Source organism: Schistocerca nitens, chromosome 7 (assembly GCF_023898315.1).
Source record: "Schistocerca nitens isolate TAMUIC-IGC-003100 chromosome 7, iqSchNite1.1, whole genome shotgun sequence".
In the NCBI taxonomy this organism is placed as follows: domain Eukaryota; kingdom Metazoa; phylum Arthropoda; class Insecta; order Orthoptera; family Acrididae; genus Schistocerca; species Schistocerca nitens.
The window spans coordinates 202,830,604-202,854,952 of record NC_064620.1 but is presented as its reverse complement, the minus strand read 5'-3'; the positions used below and the strand labels follow the sequence as shown (position 1 = coordinate 202,854,952).

Genomic DNA, 24,349 nt, shown 5'->3' with positions numbered 1-24,349 from the left:
TATTCAGTATTGTACAAATAATGGAAGAAAAGTTAATTACAAAAAACTGGTAGTACTACTGTGCATACTCTTGACACTGTTTTGGCTGCGAGCATGACAGATGTTTGGTGAGAAGCACTTTGTATCACTGAACCCGGGAACCCGGGCATGGGAAGCGAGAACGCTACCGCACGACCACGAGCTGCGGACTGTTCACCACAACTTTACTGGATATCCTCACGTTTTCGAATGACATTATGGGTAAGCACACAGATTTTATTATGTCACCACTCTTCCTGTGGTTCGAGAACGAATAGGACTGCTCAGGACTTGGAACCTATGTGTGAATATTCCAAATGTGCATTCGACAGATTTTTTTCCTCTGCTTAATTTACGACGATGAGTTCTCTTCACATTGTCGAGTGTTCTCTGCGGGTACGGTTACATCAAATAGCGCGAGAATGGAACAGCTTCATCTCCTACAAAGTAATAAGGGAAATTAAATTCATTTTCAACATCTGGTAATCTCGAAGGGAATAGCAAGTTTAATCTTCCATTTGTAGTCCAGTGTTTGGTTGCTGAAGCACGAAATATCCCTACGTCACTATTTCCACCTGCATAATCAGTTTCAATGATAATGAATAAACCATCAGCATCACTGCATGCCAAAAATACTGTGGAGTGGTACTGTTCATAATTTGAAGTTAGTTGAACCCGTCCCAGGTAATTTTTCAGTGCGGATATGTTTCCTATACAATGCACCCAAAGCACCCAACTCGTAACGTACAATTTATATTATTCTCAATGTAAGAATGAACCCACAACTTTCTCACTTTTCTCCGTCTATACCGGCGGTAATAACAATACTGCATTATAATATGATCATCGCTAATAGACTCACTGGACATTGTACTACTGTGGCCACGGCCCGCAAGAAAGTGCGCTACTTATGTCCTTTGCCCACAGCCAATGAAACTGATTCTATTTTCTATTCACTCGGCAGTACAGGAGACTCGTGTCGTGCTTGTGTGAATGTGTTCGGATACTCTAGTCGTCCAGTCTCCCAGTCTCTTGGTTGTCAGGCAGCTGGAGACATGTTTTGAGTATCCCCGTGTGAATAGCGCCTTAATGTTCGAAGAGATTCATGTTGGGCGATCGCTCGAATTGTCCAGAATTCTTCAAACGAATCGCGAACAACTGTAGCCCATTGACATGGCACATAGTGATCCATAAAAATTCCATCGTTGTTTGGGAACATGAAGTACAGGAATGGCTACAACCGCTCTGGAAGTAGCCGAACGTAACCATTTCCAGTCAATGACCGGTTCAGTTGGATTAGAAGACCCAGTCAATTTTATGTAAACACAGCCCACATCATTATGGAGCCACCACAAGCTTGCACAGTGCCTTGTTGACAAGTTGGGTCTATGGGGTTTACGCCGCACGTCAACCCTATCGTCAGTTCATACCAGCTTAAATCAGGACTCATCCCACCAGGCTGTTTTCCATTCGTCTAGGATCCAACCCATATGGTCACCAGCCCAGGAGAGGGGGTGCAGTCGATGTGCTGTTAGCACAGGCACTCGCGTTGGTCGTCTGCTGGCATAATGCATCAATCCCACATTTCGTCACACTGTGCCAATGAAAACGTTCGTCGTAGGTCACACATTGATTTCTGCGGTTATATCACCAAGTATTGCTTGTCTGTTAGCACTGACAACTCTTCGCAAATGCCGAAGTTTGTTGGCAATTGAGTTGTCCGGGGAGAGAGGTAATACCTGAAATTTGGTATTCTCGTCACATTCTTGATGCTGTGGATCTCGGAATATTGAATTCGGAAGCAGTGGTTGGGAAGGGAGTCAGACAGGGTTGTAGCCTCTCCCCAATGCTATTCAATCTGTATATTGAGCAAGCAGCAAAGGAAACAAAAGAAGAATTCGGAATAGGTATTAAAATTCATGGAGAAGAAATAAAAATTTTGAGATTCGCCGATGACATTGTAATTCTGTCAGAGACAGCAAAGGACTTGGAAGATCAGTTGAACGGAATGGACAGTGTCTTGAAAGGAGGGTATAAGATGAACATCAACAAAAGCAAAACGAGGATAATGGAATGTAGTCGAATTAAGTCGGCTGATGCTGAGGGAATTAGAATAGAAAATGAGACACTTAAAGTAGTAAAGGAGTTTTGTTATTCAGGGAGCAAAATAACTGATGATGGTCGAAGTAGAGAGGATATAAAATATAGACTGGCAATGGCAAGGAAAGCGTTTCTGAAGAAGAGAAATTTGTTAACATCGAGTATTGATTTAAGTGTCAGGAAGTCGTTTCTGAAAGTATTTGTATGGAGTGTAGCCATGTATGGAAGTGAAACATGGACGATAAACAGTGTGGACAAGAAGAGAATAGAAACTTTCGAAATGTGGTGCTACAGAAGAGTACTGAAGACTAGATGGGTAGATCACATAACTAATGATGAGGTGTTTAATAGAATTGGGGAGAAGAGGAGTTTGTGGCACAAATTGACTAGAAGAAGGGATCGGTTGATAGGACATGTTCTGAGGCATCAAGTGATCACTAATTTAGTACTGGAGGGTAGCGTGGAGGGTAAAAATCGTAGAGGGAGACCACGAGATGAATACACTATGCAGATTCAGAAGGATGTAGGCTGCAGTAGGTACTGGGAGATGAAGAAGCTTGCACAGGATAGAGTAGCATGGAGAGCTGCATCAAACCAGTTCTGGACTGAAGACCACAACAACACAACGATTTCCGAAATGGAATGTCCCATCCGCCCAGCTCCAACTACCATTTCGCTTTAGAAGCCTGTGCGGCCATAACCATGTCGGAAAACCTTTTCAGGTGAATCACTTGAATACAAGTGACAGCTCCGCTAGTGCACGGCCTTTTTATACCTTGTGTAAGCGGCACTACCGCCGTCTACACATATGCATATCGGTATTCAATTCTGGGTTTTGTCGCCTCAGTGTAAACACCACCAAATGCGGACTTCAGCTGCAAACGACCTAACGCAATATGGCGTTTGCCAAGTTCTGCTTTCAGCGGGGAAAGCGATATAACATCTCACTGGTCACATTCCTCACTACGCTACAAAAATCTGACGCGACAGATTTTGTCTTTCCCACTTGCGAACGCAACGCAACGTGAAATACCACTCTGTAACGTCGCTAAATTCGTCCAACTCCACGTCCACGTTCAGTGTCACGTCTCGTCTGAGGTTGGCTGAAGCGTCAGCGCTTGGTACGGAAACATCCATCTTCGCCTACAGCCAGTAAAATGCTCGCAGTACCAGAGTAATTCGTGTAGCTCGTAAACTGAATCAGTCGCGGACACGACCGATGTGTGCGTTTGCAGGACGGGGCGGCGTCGGCAGCTGTGTAATCCGGCGGCCGTGCAGCATAGTGGGCGCCGGCAATTAACCGCGTGCGTTAGTTAGGTGCGTGCATCGGGGGCGGCTCAGCTATTGATTGCAAGTGGCCTGCGTGCCGCGTGGGCGGTGCCTGATACACGCCATTGCACACGGCTGCTGTCAGCCTGAGGACGCTAAATGCTCAACACTCGCTGATTTGGCTAAGGCTTTTAACTGCATCGACCAAGGAGGTGTATAATCAACGAAATAGTCTCTCTGTACGTTGCAGCGCTCTGGGTGGCAGGAACAAAAAACACTTGCCACCATATTTCGGAACGTCAGCCACACCGAACATTTAAGTTGGACAGATACACCAGATTCTGGTAAATCGTGCATCTTTTGGTCGAAGTACAGTTGGAAATTTGATCATTAATCATGCCCAAGGTACAATCAGGTGACAAAAGCCATGGGATAGCGGTATGCTCATATACAGATGGGGGTATACACAAGGTATAAAAGGGATGTGCATCGACGAAGCTGTCACTTGTACTCACGTGATTCACTTGAAAAGTTTCCGAAGTGATTACGGCCACAAGTTGTGAATTAGCAGATTGTGAACGTGGGATCTTAGAAGAGGTCGACGCATGGGAACTTCCATTTCGGAAATCGTTAGGGAATTCAGTATTCCGACATCCACACAGTGTCCTGAGAATAGCAAATTTCATGCATTACCTCTCACCACGGACAATGCAGTGGCCGGCGGCCTTCACTTAACGACTGACAGCAGAGTTGTCAGTGTTAACAGACAAGCAGCACTGCGTGAAATAACCGCAGATATCAATGTAGGACGTACGACCAATGTATCTGTTAGGACAGTGCGGAGTAATGGGCTATGAAACTTTCCTGGCAGATTAAAACTGTGTGCCGGACCGAGACTCGAACTCGGGACCTTTGCCTTTGGCGGGCAAATGCTCTACCAACTGAGCTACCCAAGCACGACTCACGCCCCGCCCTCACAGCTTTACTTCTGCCAGTGCCTCGTCTCCTACCTTCCTAATTTAACAGAAGCTCTCCTGCGAACCTTGCAGAACTAGCACTCCTGAAAGAAAGGATATTGCGGAGACATGGCTTAACCACAGCCTAGGGGATGTTTCCAGAATGAGATTTTCACTCTGCAGCGGAGTGTGCGCTGATATGAAACTTGACACCGTACGACCGACGCGAGTGCATTTGCTAACATCACGGCATCGCCTGCAGAGCCTTTATTGGGCTCTTGACCGCGTCTGTTCGACCCAAGACTACTGGAAACCTGCGGCCTGGTCATCCTGGACTCGTGACAACACCGGCTTGACCCTAGACGACTGGAAAACCGTGGTCTGATCACATGAGTCCCGATTTAATTTGGTAAGAGCTTGTGGTAGGTTCCGAGTGTGGCGTAGAGCCTGGTCAGACGAGTCCCGATTTCATTTGGTAAGAGCTTATGGCAGGATTCGAGTGTGGCGGACACTCCACGAGGCCACAAGTCGCAAACAAGGCACTGTGCAAGCTGGTGGTTGCTCCATAATGGTATGGGCTGTTTTTACATGGAATGGACTGGGACCTCTGGTCCAGCTGAACCGATCATTGATTGGAAATGGTTGTGTTCGGATACTTGGAGGCCAGACAAACAACGATGGATTTTTTTATTGATGACAATGGGCCATGTCACCGGGCCGTAATTGCTCGCTATTGGTTTCAAGAACATTCTGCATAATTCGAGAGAATGAGTTGGCCATCCAGGTCACCTGACATGAATCCCATCGAAAATTTGTGGGACATAATCGAGAGGGCTGTGAGTGCACAAATTCCTGCACCGGCAACACCTTCACAATTATGGACGGCCATAGAGGCAGCGTGCCTTAGTGCTTCTACAGGGGAGTTCCAACGACTTGTTGAGCCCATGCCTCGTCGAGTTGCTGCACTACGTCCGGCAAAATGAGATCCGACACGTCATTAGGAGGTATCCTATGACTTTGGTCACCTTACTGTATGTTTAGTGTACAATTCTATTAATCGAAGTAATGAAAGTGTTGGGGTGTCGCACTTTACCCAAGTATCAACATTCGCCCACTCCTAGCATTCCTTCCACATAACTGTCGCATTTTCCGAAAGTCTGTATCGTATTTTCTGATGATCATGGTCACGTAGAACGCCATACAGATGACTTTAACAACGTATACTTCTCTATTGCACTTAGTGTGTCTAATGTAACAACAATACGATTATTTGTCCAAAGCAAAATTATATGTTAAAAACACCTACAATAATTATATGGGCTATGTATGTATATAAACTAATTAAACTAATCTTTAAGTTTATACAGAATTTCTTTGAAAAACAAGAAGGTAACAGAACGATAGGTAACCAACATAATTTGGGAATAAGCGGTGGCCTACTGAGTGTAAACTCTTCTCAACTTAGGAGTCAGGTAATTGCTCTTTTCCGAGAAACAAAACTCCTATTGTCACAAGACATGAAGAATGACAGTCCAGTCTTCCTACAGAACTGCTGAAAGCCACACGGAAACAGCGTGACGCTATAACAAAAAGCAATAGCACAATATCGACACACATCAAAAAAGTTTTGCATCACCTCGGTTCCGATAGTTCCGGAACCTGTACAGAAAATTGGAATAGTGATCAACATAAACATTATTTCCGATGTCGTTATCCTGAAGGAAGTCATTCACAAGATGTGCACGATGGGGGCGCGAATTGTCATCCATGAAGACGAATGCTTCCGCAATGTGCTGCCGATATGGTTGCACTATCGGTCGGAGGATGGCATTCACGTATCGTACAGCCGTTACGGCGCCTTCCATGACCACCAGCGGCGTACGTTGACCCCACATAATGCCACCCCAAAACAGGAGGGAACCTCCACCTTGATGCACTCGCTGGACAGTGTGTCTAAGGGGTTCAGCCTGAATGGATTGCCTCCAAACACGTCTCTGACGATTGTGTGGTTGAAGGTCTATGCGACACTCATCGGTGAAGAGAACGTGATTCCAATCCTGAGTGGTCCATGCGGCATGTTTTTGGGCCCATCTCTACCGCGCTGCATGGTGTCGTGGTTTGCAAAGCTGTACCTCGCCATGGACGTCGGGATTGAAGCTGCGCATAATGCAGGCTATTGCACCCAGTTTGAGTCGTAACACGACGTCCTATGGCTGCACGAAAAGAATTATTCTGCATGGTGGCATTCCTGTCAGGGTTCCTCCTAGCTATAATCCGTAGGTAGCGGTCATCGACTGCAGTAGTAGCCCTTGGGTGGCCTGAGCGAGGCATGTCATCGACAGTTCCTGTCCCTCTGCATCTCCTCTATGTCCGAACGACATCGCTTTGGTTCACTCCAAGACGCCTGGACATCTCCCTTGTTGAGAGCCGTTCCTGGCACAAAGTAACAATGCGGACGCGATAGAACCCAGCTATGGTTGAACTAGAGACAACACGTGCCTTATACCTCCTTCCTGGTGGAATGACTGGAACTGATTGGCTGTCGGACCCCCTCCGTCTAATAGGCGCTGCTCATGCATGGTTGTTTTACATCTTTGGGCGGGCTTAGTGACATCTCTCCCCAGTCAAAGGGACTGTGTCTGTGATACAATATACACAGTCAACGTCTATCTTCAGGAGTTCTGGAAACTGGGGTGGTGCAAAACTTTTTTTTATGTGTGTATCATCCTCCTCAATAGCAAATCAGGAATTAAAATGTTCACTTATGTCTACAATAGTTTTCTTTCTCTATAAATACCAATGACGTTTATAAGATACCTCTTCGATAAATACTTAAGACAGAAGTTCCTAGCTTGAAACACAAAAACTGTCGTTCAGATTGTTCAAATAGCTCTGAGCACTATGGGACTTAACTGCTGAGGTCATCAGTCCCCTAGAACTTATAACTACTTAAACCTAACTGCCCGAGGCAGGATTCGAACCTGCGACCGTAGCCTTCGCGCGGTTCCAGACTGTAGCGCCTAGAACCGCTCGGCCACTCCGGCAGGCTTCAGATTGTTATGCGACAGTTTTAACCGTACTGTCTCGTAACTTATATAAAACGATAGAGATACCCAAAATTAAACTGGAATAAGTTAATCTTCGTCGGATAATGAAATATGAATTAGTATTAGTGACTGCCAATACGTAGCTACTTATATTTTAATTTCTTATGTTATACTGCATGAGTAACTAAATGAGAAGCCACTGTGAAAAAAACTGAACGCCAATGAGGGCGAGAGATGTGGTTTAAGCGTCTAGCATCAGATAATGAAGAGTACATTTCAGGAATGTGCAGGACATTACAGTTTGTTTTTAACTAGCCGTGCCCACAGGATGCTTGCCTGGTAATGGTCAGAATCCCAGAAGAACTACTTTTGTAGGAGGAAACAACGGGAAGTCAAGCTTCACCGAAGAACAGGGAGTAGAACTGGAACAGGAAGTTGGGATTATTTGCAGTGCATGAGACGCCAACACCCGCATGGATGACGTCAAACTGAAGGAACGTTTAAAGAAACGTAAAGATTGCTCCCACTGGTTCAAATAAATAATCTAGGAGTGGGAGAAGAGAGTGTGACTGTGATTTCAGAGAACTGACCATGCTGGCCAGCACACGGCAGAAGGCAGAGGCGGAGTAAATCATACACACTTTTGGAGCCCTAAGACTAACAAGTTTTTTAACTGGTTAACCAGGTAAGGAAGGGAGAGCAGCATCTTGGAAGGCAGCATCTTACTAGTTGGCAGACACAAGCATAAGTATTTCACCAATCGGAATTATAAAAGGCTCAAAAACACAGAGCCCAAAGTTTTCCCTGTCGGAAGCACTCTGCAGATAGTCAATCCTCTACCAGTTCTTCACTTACAGATTCCATCTAAACTTCTGCTCGTCGGGGCGAGAAAGTCTCATCCACCTGAGGTTAAACTTAGCCACAGGCAGAGACGAGTTGACAGTGCTGAGCCAGTAACTAATTCAGCAGCCATCACAACAGCACTTGCAAATTCCAGGTACAGTGAAACACAGTCGCGAAGTTTACTTAACGATTTTCAGTAATTCCAATCTTCATTTCGATGGCTTATTTGCAGTTAGAAGTCTATCATGGTTTCAACACTGGCAATAGATGCACACGCGTATCCTTCTGTAGTATTTTCCATCTCTATGTACTAAACTGATTCTAATATTGCCTGCCCTATCTCTGCTAAATCGATTCCTGTTTCTTCTTCTATTACATCAAACAAATCTTCCCATCATACAGGCCGTCAATGTACTCTTTTCACCTATCTGCTCTCTCCACTGCATTTAACAGCGGAATTCCTGTTGCACTCTTAATTTTTCTACCCTTGCTTTTAATTTCACCGAAGGTTGTTTTGACTTTCCTTTACTCTGAGTCAGTCCTTCCGACAATCATTTCCTTTTCCACTCCTTCACATTTTTCAAGCAGCCATTTCGTCTTAGCTTTCCCTGCACTTCCTATTTACTTCATTTCTCAGCGACTTTTTCTGAATTCCTGAATTTCTCTTAACATTTTTGTACTTCCTTCTTTCATCGATTAACTGAAGTATTTCTTGTGTTAACCATGATTTCTTCGCAGTTACTATGTTTTTCTTTCCAGTTCTGTGATTGCCATTTTTAGAGGTATCCATTCCTCTTCAACTACACTGCCTATTGAGCTATTCCTTACTGATGTATCTGCAGCGTTAGAGAACTTCAAGTGTATCTCGTGGTTGCGTAGTACTTCTGTATCCCACTACCTTGCGTATTGATTCTTTCTGGCTAATCTCTTAAACTTCAGCATACTCTTCATCACTATTACATTGTCATCTGACTCTGTACCTGCCCCTGGGTACGCCTTACAATCCGGTATCTGATTACGGAAGCTCTGTCTGACAATCACGTAATGTAACTAAAAACTTCCCATATCACCTTACCTTTTGCAAGTATAACTGTTACTCTTCTGATTCTTGAACAGAATATTCGCTATTACTAGCTGAAATTTATTACAGAACTCAGTCTTTCTCCTCTCTCATTCCTTGTCCCGAGCCCATATTCTCCTGTAACCTTTTCTTCTACTCCTTCCCCTACAATTGCATTCCTGTCCCCCATAACTATTAGATCTTCATCTCCATTTACGTTCTGTATTACTCTTTCAATAACCTCATATACTTCCTCTCTCTCATTATCTACAGCTTGCGACGTCGGCATGTACACCCGATCTAACGTTGTCAGTGTTGGTTTGCTGTCGATACTCATACGCTCATTTCCATTTTTTCTTATTAAATAAGGCAGACGGGATGGACAATATTCCATCAGAATTTCTAAATCACTGGGGGACGACTATTCTCGTTGGCGTGCAGAATGTATGAGTCTGGCGATATACCATCTGATTTTCGGAAAAACATCATCCACACAATTCCGAAGACTGCAAGAGCTGACAAGTACGAGAATTATCGCACAATCAGCTTAACAGCTCATGTGTCCAAGTTGCTCACAAGAATAATTTACAAAAGAATGGAAAAGAAAATCGAGGATATCTTAGATGACGATCAATTAAGCTTTAGAAAAGGTAAAGGCATCAGAGAGGCAATTCTGACATTGCGGTTGGTAATGGAAGCAAGACTAAAGAAATATCTAGACGCTTCCACAGGACTTATCGACCTGGAAAAAGCGCTCAACAATGTAAAATGGTGCAAGATGTTCGAAATTCAAATAAAAATAGGGGTAAGCTATAGGGAATGACGAGTAATACACAATATGTACAAGAGCCAAGAGGAAACAATATGAGTAGAAGACCAAGAACGAAGTGCGCGGGTTAAAAAGGGTGTAAGACAAGGGTGTAGTTTTTCACCCCTACTATTCAATCTATATATCGATGAAGCAATTATAGAAATAAAAGAAAGGTTCAAGAGAGGAATTAAAATTCAAGGTGAAAGGATATCAATGACATGATTCGCTGATGACATTGCTATCCTGAGTGAAAGTGAAGAAGAATTACATGATCTGCTGAATGGAATGAACAATGTAATGAGTACAGAATATGGATTGAGAGTAAACCGAAGACGAAAGCAATAAGAAGTAGCAGAAATGAGAACAGCGAGAAACTTAGAATTGAGGGTCGCGAAGTAGATGAAGTTAAGGAATTCTGCTACCTAGGCAGTAAAAAAAAAAAAAAAAAAAAAAAATACGGAGGGGGTAACGAGGACATCAAAAGGAGACTCAATGGAAAAAAGGAAATTCCTGGCCAAGAGAAGTCTACTAGTATCAAATATAGGCCTTAATTTGAGGAAGAAATTTCTGAGAATGTACGTCTGGAGTACAGCAATGTATGGAAGTGGAACATGGACTATGGAAAAACCGAAACAGAAGAGAATCAAAGCGCTTGATATGTGGTGCTTCTGACGAATGTTGAAAATTAGGTAGACTGATAATGTAAGGAATGAGGAGGTTCGGCGCAAAATGGGAGAGGAAAGGAATATGTGGAAAACACTGAGAAGGAGAAGGGACAGGATGATAGGACATCTGTTAAGACATGAGGAAATGACTTCCATGGTACTAGACGGAGCTGTAGAGGGCAAAAACTGTAGAGGTAGACACAGATTGGAATATATCCAGCAAATAACTGAGGACGTATGTTGCAAGTGCTACTCTGGAATGAAGATGTTGGCACAGGAGAGGAATTCGTGACAGGCCGCATCAAACCAGTCAGAAGACCGATAACTCAAAAAAAGAAGGTACTAACCTGTGGCAGTAACAGTATTTCCTTCACGAACATCTTTGTTTTCTTCAGATACGTTTTATCTTTGAACTGCCATTACAAATCATTTCTCCAAGTTTGCCTAGGCCTTAGTTTATTGATTTCAGTTATTGTGATATTTATTTCTTGTAAGATTTGATTATTTCTGGGTTACAAACTGAGTTAACTGTGATCATTAATTGATTTAGAAATCAGAGGCATTGCTTAGTCATTACTTCGATGAGTGATAATTTACTTGCATCAAATATTACGGGGCAAAATTCGTTTCTTTAATTGAAGTAGCCAGTTAAGGAACTTCACCCACTCAATTCGCAAAAAACAATAAACCGCATACACTTACTCTAATAAAAGAATTTCGCCAGTGCCTGTATAGTAGGATACATCGGCAGTCACGTAAATACGCATGTTTTCTTTATAGTAACGGCACCAGAATAATGAAGCAACTCGCACATCATAAGCATCACGCTTCAAATGCCGTAGTACACGGAAAACGCATTTCGTTTTGGGAACCATTTTCAAAAACGCATCGTGGAGGCAATAAGTAAAGAAAACTCGCGACTGGTAGCAGCAAATTTTATGGGGTAAAAAACAAGGACGTATGAGTCCATGCTAGCAGACGATTGGTATCACTCCACATGATGTTACAAAACAAGGCGGCAAAATTTTCAGTAGGTTTCAAATATGGTGGCATCTTGGTTAGTCTATGTCGTTTATATAAGTCAATGGTATGCACCTTGATATCTTAATGAAGAATTCAAACTATTATATCTATATAGAGTAGCTGTAGGGTAATCAGACCTGGTGCACAACAGGGTTCATTTTGGACCTTCTGTTGTTTTTGATATACATTAATCATCTTTCATGTGTTGTTTCAGAAGACGAAAATTTTGTACTTCTAACAGATGATACAGATATGGGAACGATGGCAAATGGTTCAAATGGCTCTGAGCACTATGGGACTCAACTGCTGAGGTTATTAGTCCCCTAGAACTTAGAACTAGTTAAACCTAACTAACCTAAGGACATCACAAACAGCCATGCCCGAGGCAGGATTCGAACCTGCGACCGTAGCGGTCTTGCGGTTCGAGACTGCAGCGCCTTTAACCGCAAGGCCACTTCGGCCGGCTATGGGAACGAATTGTCGTGCCTATCACCTTACTGAAACGGCAGTTAACGTAATATTCGAAAACAAATTACAGACAATTCAAGGTAGACGGATTATCATTGGATTTTGACTAATTCATTACATATGGGACAATGTTAAATCTTGGAAAACGTTGCAGATTTTCGCCTCTAGACAGCCCTGTGAGGGAATTTAAGTATGTTTTCTTATTACATTTTTTGAAGGACAGCATTTGCTTTTTGCGTGCTACAGTGCTTTTTCCTGAAATTACAAGAATTACACTCGAAAACTAAAGATTTTCGAAACGTGAGAAAATGTTCCACGGTATTATGTCGTCATGTACATAGGAACAAATAAGCTATTTACGTTTAAAAACGCTGCAACAGAGAAAATATTGTCGATAGAGTATTTAATAGTCTGTCCGTTATTTAATCACTCTACAACACACCGATAATCAGTAAATGAAATCAAATTCAGTAGAAATATGACCAAAACCCGATTTAAATACATTTTTGAATAGAGGCTATTGGAAACTAACACAGGTAAAACTGTTAAGACGTTAAAGAAACTCAGTGGATTCACAATTATTACAAGTTCCATGGTAGGAGACCTTCTTTCGCTTCAAAGTACGTATACGCATTATACGCTAACGGAAAAAATCAAAACACAAAAAATAATTAATGCAGAATAATGATACTTCGGGAATACATTTGTCTAGGCAACATATTTAAGTGATTAACATTGCAAGATCGCAGGTTAATGTAAGCGCGAAATAAGCCATTGCAAATGTGAAATGCTGATACATTTAATAGCCTGTGTAGCGGTTATGGAAGCATTGCGTTGTGCAGGTGTCGGATGTCAGTTTGTGGAACGGAGTCTCATGTCTGTTGCACGTGGTCGCGGTCAATACAGGGACGGTTAATGCTGTTTGTGGATGACGCTGGAGTTGTCGTCCGATGATGTCCCTTATGTGATCGGTCGGAGACAGGTCTGGTGATCGAGAGGGCCAAGGCAGCATGTCGAAACTCTATAGAGCAGGTTGGGTTGCAACAGCGCTGTGTGGACGGGCGTTCACCTGTTGAAAAAGAACCCCTGGAATGTTGTATATTGATACGTCAGGGTGCGATGGATATACACGAGAGTCCTCCTGCTCTCATACGAAATCGCACCCCAGATCTTAATTCCAGGTATGCGTCCAGTGTTTCTAACATGCAGACTGGTTGGTTGCAGGCCCTCATGTAGTAACCAACACACGGCTATCACTGCCACCGAGGCAGAACCAGCTTTCATCGGAAACACAACAGACCTCCTGTCTGCCCTCCAATGAACTCTCGCTTGACACCACTGAAGTCGCAAACGGAGGTGGTTTGGGCTCAGCGGAATGCATACTACAGGGTCTCTGAGTCCGAGCTGTCGAAGTAATAAATAACAGTTTGTTGTGTCACTGTAGTGCCCGCATCTCGTGGTCGTGCGGTAGCGTTCTCGCTTCCCACGCCCGGGTTCCCGGGTTCGATTCCCGGCGGGGTCAGGGATTTTCTCTGCCTCGTGATGGCTGGGTGTTGTGTGATGTCCTTAGGTTAGTTAGGTTTAAGTAGTTCTAGGGGACTGATAACCATAGATGTTAAGTCCCATAGTGCTCAGAGCCTTTTTTTTTTTGTCACTGTAGTGCCAACTGCTGGTCAAATGCAGTACGATGCGCCAGATTCATACGCCGAACACAACGGTCTTCCCTCTCGCTTGTGCGAAGGCGTCCTTTCTTCTTTCGACAGTACATTTTCGTGACCACCGCTGCCAGCAATCATGTAAGGTGGCTATATTTCTGCCACGTCTTTCTGCAGTATCGCAGAAGAAACATCCATCTCCTTGTTGCTCTATTACACGACATCGTTCAAACTCAGTGAGGTGTTGATAATGACGCATCTGTCACTTTAAAGGCGTTCTGAACTAACCTCAACTCACCACGTCTAACCTCAAAGGTTACTAACGCTCGCGACCGTTACTGCAAAGCTGATTTAGATCCTAAGAGTGGCGCTACCAGCGTCACTCTTACAAAAAAATGTGTGTGAAATCTTATGGGATTTAACTGCTAAGGTCATCAGTCCCTAAGCTTACACACTACTTAACCTAAATTATCCTAAGGACAAACACACACACCCATGCCCGAGGGAGGACTCGAACCTCCGCCGGGACCAGCCGCGCAGTCCACGACTGCAGCGCCCTAAACCGGTCTGCTAATCCCGCGCGGCCACTCTTATAAGACAGGCACTAAATCTGAACTGACACCATGTTTCAGATGCAGAAATACGGTTACCAACTTTCTTTTAAGTCGCACAACTTCTACATCTACATCTACATCCATACCCAGCAAGCCACCTGACGGTGTGTGGCGGAGGGTACCTTGAGCACCTCTATCGGTTCCCCCTTCTATTCTATTGTTCGCGGAAAGAAAGATTGTCGGTATGCCTCTGTGTGGGCTCTAATCTCTCTGATTTTATCCTCATGATCGCTTCGCGAGATATGCGTAGGAGGGAGCAATAAACCGCTTTACTCCTCGGTGAAGGTATGTTCTCGAAACTTCAACATAAGCCCGTACCGAGCTACTGAGCGTCTCTCCTGCACAGTCTTCCGCTGGAGTTTGTCTATCATCTCCGTAACGCTTTCGCGATTACTAAATGATCCTATAACGAAGCGCACTGCTCTCCGTTGGATCTTCTCTATCTCTTCTATCAACCCTATCTGGTACGGATCCCACACTGCTGAGCAGTATTCAAGCACTGGGCGAATAAGTGTACTGTAACCTACTTCCTTTGTTTTCGTACTGCATTTCCTCATGAGTCTTCCAATGAATCTCAGTCTGACATCTGCCTTACCGACGATTAATTTTATATGGTCATTCCATTTTAAATCACTCCTAGTGCCTACTCCCAGATAATTTATGGAATTAACTGCTTCCAGTTGCTGACCTGCTATATTGTAGCTAAATGATAAATGATCTTTCTTTCTATCTTTCTATGTATTCGCAGCACATTACACTTGTCTACATTGAGATTCAATTGCCATTCCCTGCACCATGCGTCAATTCGTTGCAGATCCTCCTGCATTTCAGTACAATTTTCCGTTGTTGCAACCTCTCGATATATTACAGCATCATTCGCGAAAAGCCTCAGTGAACTTCCGATGTTATCCACAAGGTCATTTATGTATTTTGTGAATAGCAACGGTCCCTACGACACTCCCCTGTGGCACACCTGAAATCACTCTTACTTCAGAAGACTTCTCTCCATTGAGAATGACATGCTGCGTTCTGTTATCTAGGAACTCTTCAATCCAATCACACAATTGGTCTGATAGTCCATATGCTCTTACTTTGTTCATTAAAAGACTGTGGGGAACTGTATCAAACGCCTTGCGTAAGTCAAGAAACACGGCATCTACCTGGAAACCGGTGTCTATGGCCCTCTGAGTTTCGTGGACGAATAGCGCGAGCTGGGTTTCACACGATAGTCGTTTTCGAAACCCATGCTGATTCCTACACAGTAGATTTCTAGTCTCCAGAAAAGTCATTATACTCGAACATAATACGTGTTCCACAATTCTACAACTAATCGACGTTAGAGATATAGGTCTATAGTTCTGCACATCTTTTCGACGCCCCTTCTTGAAAATGGGTATGACCTGTGCACTTTTCGAATCCTTTGGAACGCTACGCTCTTCTAGAGACCTACGGTACACCGCTGCAAGAAGGTGGGCAAGTTCCTTCGCGTACTCTGTGTAAAATCGAACTGGTATCCCATCACGTCCAGCGGCCTTTCCTCTTTTGAGCGATTTTAATTGATTTTATATCCCTCTGTCATCTATTTCGATATCTACCATTTTGTCATCTGTGCGATAATAGAAGGAACTACGGATGCCTAAAAATGGTTCAAATGGCTCTGAGCACGATGGGACTTAACATCTGAGGTCATCAGTCCCGGTCGCGCGGTTCCAGACTGAAGCGCATAGAACCGCTCGGCCACACCGACTACGGATGCGATTTTTTTCCCGTCAGTTGATATTTAGTTTTAAAAATATATATCACTCGTCACAAAATTATGAAAAAGTAGAATTCTTAAATCTTCCAAATAGCTTGAACGTATTGCACAGCCCTTAAATCTACGGATCTCAAGGCATTTTCAAATGCTGCATGCAACACAACAGTCCGCAGCTCGTGGTCGTGCGGTAGCGTTCTCGCTTCCCACGCCCGGGTTTCCGGGTTCGATTCCCGGCGGGGTCAGGGATTTTCTCTGCCTCGTGATGACTGGGTGTTGTGTGCTGTCCTTAGGTTAGTTAGGTTTAAGTAGTTCTAAGTTCTAGGGGACTGATGACCATAGATGTTAAGTCCCATAGTGCTCAGAGCCATTTGAACAATTTTTTTGCAACACAACATCATGTCATACAATAAGAAAAACAATAGAAAACGCCGGAAACTATTTATGACGTTCTCTAGTGGGTGTTCCTTAACGTGATCCCAAAATCGCTGACTAAACTGAATCACTGACCAGGAAGCATCATGTGATCATAGGTGTTGAGGGACAACACTCTCTCCTACAGTGTAATAGTTCTCACATAATTCCGCAATCTAGGAAAACAGATTTTTTTTCAAACAACGAAATACAAGAAGTAGAAAGTTTTAAGCTTGTCTAGGTAAAAATAGATCACAAACTTAGTTGGAAAACCCACTCTCTAGAATTAATGACACAGCTTAGTTCAACTATGTTTACGGTTGCATGTTGTGTTACTGCCAAGCTGCCCATACAGCTTCAACACGTACCACAGTTCATCAAAAGTAGTGACTGGCGTATTCTGACGAGCCAGTTGCTCGGCCACCATTGATCAGACGTTTTCAGTTGGTGAGAGATCTGGAGAATGTGCTGGCCAGGGCAGCAGTCGAACTGTATCCAGAAAGGCCCGTACAGGACCTGCAACATTTGGTCGTGCATTATCCTGCAGAAATGTAGGGTTTCGCAGGGATCGAATGAAGGGTAGGGCCACGGGTCGTTAACATATTTGAAATGTAACGTCCACTGTTCAAAGTACCGTCAATGCGAACAAGAGGTGACCTTGACGTGTAACCAATGGCACCCGATACCATCACGCCGGGTGATACGCCAATATGGCGATGACGAATGCACACTTCCAACGTGCGTTCACCGCGATGATGCCAAACACGGATGCGACCATCATGATGCTGTAAACAGAACCTGGATTCGTCCGAAAAAATGACGTTTTACCATTCGCGCACCCAGGTTCGTCGTTGAGTACACCATCGCAGGTGCTCCTGTCTGTGATGCAGCGCAAGGGTAACCGCAGCCATGGTCTTCGAGCTGATAGTCCATGCTGCTGCAAACGTCGTCGAACTGTTCGTGCAGATGGTTGTTGTCTTGCAAACGTCCCCGTCTGTTGACTCAGGGATCTAGACGTGGCTGCACGATCCGTTACAGCCACGCGGATAAGATGCCTGTCATCATACGAGGGTACGTACAGAATCAGCACTCAGACTCAATCTCTTCCTCCATGCAGTCGTGCCAGACTGTATGCAGTCGTGCCAGAGTGTAGCCTGAGAATGCGTGCCTTGCAGTCCAGATAAATATGGCTGCAATGTCGCCAGCTCCATCCTTGCCTGTTGCACAATGCATCTGTCACCTGCTGCTGTGGTTTACCGTGGTCAGCAGACTCCTCTGCTTAGGGCAGCAGTGTTTGCGGTTCGGGACGCTGCCCATGCACGTGAAACAACGTTGTGATCAGTAGCAAACTCCAGGATTACACTCGTCATCCTTCGTCCTTCACCTACTTTCCCAATGATTCTTCTCCGTGTGAAGTCATCCAGATTTTGTCTCCGGAAGATGTTGTAACGAAGAACACCACCACAGATACCGTAACTGCTCGCTGATTGCCGCACACTGTCCTTGCCCTTTCCTTAAACTGCCTCTTGTTGCTGGGTCAGCCCCTTTTCGTCCTGTAGTCGCGTTGACATCACACTTTGTGCAACTAGCTTTCTGTGCACGTCTGGGAGATCTCTCTCAACATGCTCCTGCAGTTCCATTCATTTCCGCTAATTTCATAAAATGGTTCTAAGCACTATGGGACTTAACATCTGAGGCCATCAGTCCCCTTGTCTTACAACTACTTAAACCTATCCTAAGGACACCACACACATCCATGCCCTAGGCAGGATTCGAACCTGCGACCGTAGCAGCAGTATGGCTCCGGACTGAAGAGCCTAGAACAGCTCGTCCACAGCGGCCGGTCTCCACCGATTTGTTAATGTGTTACCTCACTATGTCTATCTCACCCTTACTTTCTGCAGAGCAGCGTATATAAGTCTGCAGGCTTTCGTGGTCCGTCGTCATCGATGATAAAATCTTCCGAGTCGCTAGTCTACGTCTTCTTCTTCCTCAAGCTTCTTCACTCCTCGAAATTTAGATCCCTCTGCTTGAATCTTCCACGGCTGTGTCTACATGGTTCAACATTGTCGAAAGCGTGGCGTTCGTATGTATATGGCTATTTTCCCGCGTTTTTTTTGGAGAAGTGGTGTTTATGAGTAAAATTCCTCTACCTGCTATTGATGGAATGTCGTCATTGGGTAAATACTGAAAGCAGATACAGACAGACGGTGGAGTCGAAAATATTATTGTTGTTGTCTCGCCTCAGTTGTTTACTGGTGGTAACTGTTTATCTTCCTCGCTAGACTTAGCTGGTTATTTACATCCATGACAGCGGGTAGCCACGGCGACGGAAGCCTGTAGAAGTCATCTCTGTTGTAATTTAATTCCTTATTTCATTATTACGACTGCTTCACGGACTTTTCTTGTACAGATATGTTCTCTGGCTAATGACATCCAGGGTTGCACACTGAATCTAGGGGTAGCGTTTTTGACTGTTAACGAGATGTCCCCGGTTCGGCTCCAGCCGCTGCTTAAATCATAAGCAATGGTAACCGAAGACTTGCGGCATAACAAGTAACCTCGTTCTGCTAACGCAGTGGACGCGGGAGCGGACAGAGGTTGAGGGCATTCTGTGTCCTTAGGCTGGGTAACTGGCCCTAGAAGGCAGATGAATGAGCAGTGATCAACAGCATGAGGAAGGCAATGGAAACCACTGCCTTAAAACCCATAACGTTCATCCACAGGACATTTGGACTGTAATGGAAAGAGTATCATTATGATATTCCCACTGGAAAACGATTTCGGATTAGTCCCCCATAAGGATCTCATGGAAGGGGCTGCAAGGGGGGGGGGGATGGGCAGGTACCATGAGAAAAAGACTGAACAATCAACGATAGGATAACATTCTACGAGTCGGAGCAGGGAATGTCAGAAGTCTGAGCCCAGTAGGAAAGTAGAAAATTTGAAGGGGGAAATGCTGAGGCTCAATGTAAGTATAGTGGTGGCCACTGAGGTCATATGGAAAGAAGACAAGGATGTCTGGTCTGACGAATACAGGGTAATATCAACAGTAGCAGAAAATTGTATTCCGGGAGTAGAACTCCTTATGAATCGGAAGATAGGGCAGAGAGTGAGCTATTGTGAACAGTTCACTGACAGGGTTGTTCTCATCAGATTCGACAGCAAATCAAAGTCGACAACCATAGTTCAGGTAAATATGCCGACGTGAAAAGAAGAGGAGGTGGAGAGAAAGCATATGCGAGTATTGAACGGGTAAATCCTTATGTAACGGGAGATGAAAATCTAATAATCATGCCGAACTACAACTGAGTTGTAGGGGATGGAGCAGAAGAAAACGCTACGGGAGCACATGGGCTTGGTAGTAGGAATGAGACAGGAGAAAGACTAATAGATTTCCGCAATAAATTTCTGATGGTAATTGGAAATACTCCGTTCAAGAATCGCAAGAGGGAGATGTGTACTAGGAAAAGACTAAGAGACACGGGGAAATTGCAGCTGTATCACATCATGGTAGGACGTGGGATACTGAATTACTGAGGGATGATGAGACACATTTGAATTTCCCTAAGGATATGCGTTAGGAACACCAGAAAAGGCAGCTTCATTGAAGAGTAATGGACATCACTTAAAAGGACAATCACAGATGTTGGATAGACGAACATACGTACAAGAGAGGTAACTGAGAAGTAATCTTGGGTAACAGAAGAAATATTTCAACTGATCGACCAGGGCCGAAAGCACAAAAATGTTCAGGGAAAGGCAGGAATACAGGAATATAAATCCCTTAAGAATGAAATAAACGGTAAGTGCAGGGCAGCCAAGGCGGGATGGCTTCAGCGAAAATGTGAGAAAATCGAAAAAGAAATATTCCTCTGGAAGACTGGCTCAGCATATAGAAAAGTAAATACAACCTTCCGTGAAATTAAAAGCAAGGTGAGTGCAATGGAAATTCCATTGCTAAACCGAGAGCAGAGAGCAGTAGGTGCAAAGAGTACATGCAAGGAGCCTAAGATGAGCAGGACATGTCTGATAACATAATACTAAAAGAAATTGGAATCTGCAGGGAAGAGACAGGAGATTTAGTACTACAGTCAGACCTTAAAACAGCTCTGGAACATATGAGATCAAATGTGCCAGGAGGGACAGATAACTTTTCGCGGGAATTTCTAAAACCATCGAGGGAAACGGCAACAACGACTATTCAAATTGGTGTGTAGTATCTATGAGACTATACCATCAGACTTTTGGAAAAAACGTCATACAAACGACTCCGAAGATAACAAGTACCGACAAGTGCGAGAATTATCGCACAATCAGCTTAACAGCTTATGCAGCTTGGTTTCTGACTAGAATGTTACACAGAAGAATGGAAAAGAAAATTAAGAATCTGTTAGGTGACGATCAGTTTGGGTTTAGGAAAGACAAAGGCACCAGAGAGGCACTTGTGATGTTGCGGTTGATAGTGAAAGCAGGACTCAAGAAAAATTAAAACACGTTCGGATTTGCTCCCTCTGGAAAAAGCGTTCGACAGTGTGAAATGTTTCAAGAAGTACGAAAGTCTGAGAAAGATAGTAGGAAGCTATAGGGAAAGACTGGTAACACACGAAATGTGCAAGACTAATTGCTCGGATTAGCAAGGGTGTAAGACAGGGATGTAGTCTTTCGTCCCTCCTGCTCAATCTATACATCGAAGAGCAATAAGGGAAATGAAAGAAAGGTTTAAGAGTGAGGTTAAAATTCAGGGAGAAAGGATATCAATGATAAGATTCGCTGAAGACATTGCTTTCCACTCGCGTTAAAAATGAAGAAGACTTACAAGATCATTTGAATGGAGGGAAAAGTTAATGAGAACGTAATATGGGCTGGGAGTAAAACGGAAAAAGACAAAACTAATGAGAAGCAGCAGAAATGAGAATAACGAGAAACTTAACATCAGAATTGGGGATAACTAAGTAGACGAAGTTAAGGAATTCTACTAATCATGCAGCAAAATAACCCACGACGGACGAAGCAAGGAGGACATAAAAAGGAGACTAGCACAGGCAAAGAGGGCATTTCTGGCTAAGAGAAGTCTACTGGTGTCAAAGACAGGCCTTAATTAGAGCAAGACATTTTTGAGAATGTATGTTTGCAGCACAGTGTTGCATAGTCGTGGATCGTGGACTGTGGGGAAACCGGGGCAGAAACCAATCGCAGCGTTTGAAATGTAGTGCTACAGAAGAATTTTGAAAGGCAGGTGGACTGATAAGATTAGGAATGAGGGGGTTCTTCGTAGAGTCGGCGAAGAAAGGAACATGTGGAAAACACTAACAAGGAGAAGGGACATGAGTTAAGTCATCGGGAATTAACCTCCGTGGTACAAGAGGGAACTGTTGAGTGTATTTAATATGTAAGGCAAGGCAGAGATTGGAACACATCCAGCAAATAATTGCGTATTGTGTTGATATTCTTGAGTAAATATCGCACGTTTTTTACCGATCAGCACTGCCTTATTTCAAGAACGTTGTTCGGTGTATGATCTTGCGGTAAGAATATTATAATATATGCAGTAGAATACTCTCTTTCAAATTCTGAAGGTGGCAGGGGTAAAATACAGGGAGCGAAAGGCTATTTACAATTTTTACAGAAACCAGATGGCAGTTATAAGAGCCGAGGGACACGAAAGGGAAGCAGTGGTTGGGAAGGGAGTCAGACAGGGTTGTAGCCTATCCCCGATGTTATTCAATCTGTATATTGAGCAAGCAGTGAAAGAAACAAAAGAAAAATTCAGAGTAGGTATTAAAATCCATGGAGAAGAAATAAAAACTTTGAGGTTCGCCGATGACATTGTAATTCTGTCAGAGACAGCAAAGGACTTGGAAGAGCAGTTGAACGGACTGGATAGTGTCTTGAAAGGAGGATATAAGATGAACATCAACAAAAGCAAAACGAGGATAGTGGAATGTAGTCGAATTAAGTCGGGTGATGCTGAGGGAATTAGATTAGGGAATGAGACACTTAAAGTAGTAAAGGAGTTTTGCTATTTGGGGAGCAAAATGATGGTCGAAGTAGAGAGATATAAAATGTAGACTGGCAATGGCAAGGAAAGTGTTTCAGAAGAAGAGAAATTTGTTAACATCGAGTATAGATTTAATTGTCAGGGAGTCGTTTCTGAAAGTATTTGTATGGAGTGTAGCCACGTATGGAAGTGAAACATGGCCGATAAATAGTTTGGACAGGAAGAGAATAGAAGCTTTTGAAATGTGGTGCTACAGAAGAATGCTGAAGATTAGATGGGTAGATCACATAACTAATGAGGAAGTATTGAATAGGATTGGGGAGAAGAGAAGTTTGTGGCACAACTTGACTAGAAGAAGGGATCGGTTGGTAGGACATGTTCTGAGGCATCAAGGTATCGCCAATTTAGCATTGGAGGGCAGCGTGGAGAGGAGTAAAAATCGTAGAGGGAGACCAAGAGATGAATACATTAAGCAGATTCAGAAGGATGTAGGTTGCGGTAGGTACTGGGAGATGAAGAAGCTTGCACAGGATAGTAGCATGGAGAGCTGCATCAAACCAGTCTCAGGACTGAAGACCACAACAACAACATGAATCAGCATGTAGTTAACAAGTTTCCTGATTAATATTCATAAATGTAATAGGTTAAAAATATGTAAAAGATGTACTGTGTGTAGTGTTTTTCTTGTGTTCTTGCGTCCCGTGTGTTCGAGGACGCTGAGACAACGGTGGCGGGCTGGCGGCAGCACGGTGACGGCAGCTTCGGAAGTTGGACGCTGTACGAGCCGAGCCGAAGGCCGTGCCACGCCAGAGGACGACGTCATTGGACCAGCAGATTCGACACAGAATAAGTTGTTAATACGAAAAAGAACTTTCTACTATTGTAATTTTATTCAGTTAATGTCTGTATTCCATTAAAGTCTGTCGTTGGATGGAAATGTATACCATACTATGTGTATTGTGAAGAATTATCAATAAACAAACAGAGAAGATAATTATTGTGAAACGAAAAAAAACAGCTGTTGAAGATTTTTATTTTGAAAGTGTTCATGCTTGAAGCTGGTTATCAGAACTTAATTAAGATCCCAATCGGCAAAAAGGGAGAGATAAAGAGTTAAATAATACGCAACATTGGAAAATCGTACGACTGCTCAGTTTTTTTTTTAATGAAAAGACGTGATTAATTTGTCCTCGTAATTGTGAGTTCTTTTTTAAACAGTGGTAAAAGTTAAACTTTATCTGAAAATTCTTGACAGTGTTTAAAGTTTATTGAAAGTTAATAGTGAAAAGTGAAACATTTTGACAATTAACACTACGCGAGTCAGAGAATTGCGTAACGCTGTTGCGCGCTTGACTGTTTAGTAATAAGCGCGAGCACGTCTGGTTGTCTTGACAAAAGAAACTGGCTGCAGTATATCCGAATACGAAAAGTAGCTTGAAACCGATACTACCATCATGAATCTTTACGAGAGTTAAAGCTATTAGTGCTCGTTTGTCCTTTTTGAATATACGTACGTTTAAATATAGAGAGTAAATCTTCGGAAGAGACGACGTTAAATATCGGCCCATTCAATATAACTGATAGCACGGTCGGGCTGATCTGTGGATACATTTTGTGGCCAGTACGTGTCCAAGTGGCCGCGTGTTGTAGTA

General features: G+C 43.6%; 1 non-coding gene across 1 annotated transcript; it reads right to left on the bottom strand.

Moving 5' to 3' along the window:
* Positions 1-4,269: 4,269 nt before the first annotated feature.
* Trnaw-cca (transfer RNA tryptophan (anticodon CCA)) lies at positions 4,270-4,344 on the bottom strand. Its single transcript has one exon. It is a non-coding gene; the product is annotated as a tRNA-Trp (tRNA).
* Positions 4,345-24,349: the final 20,005 nt, after the last annotated feature.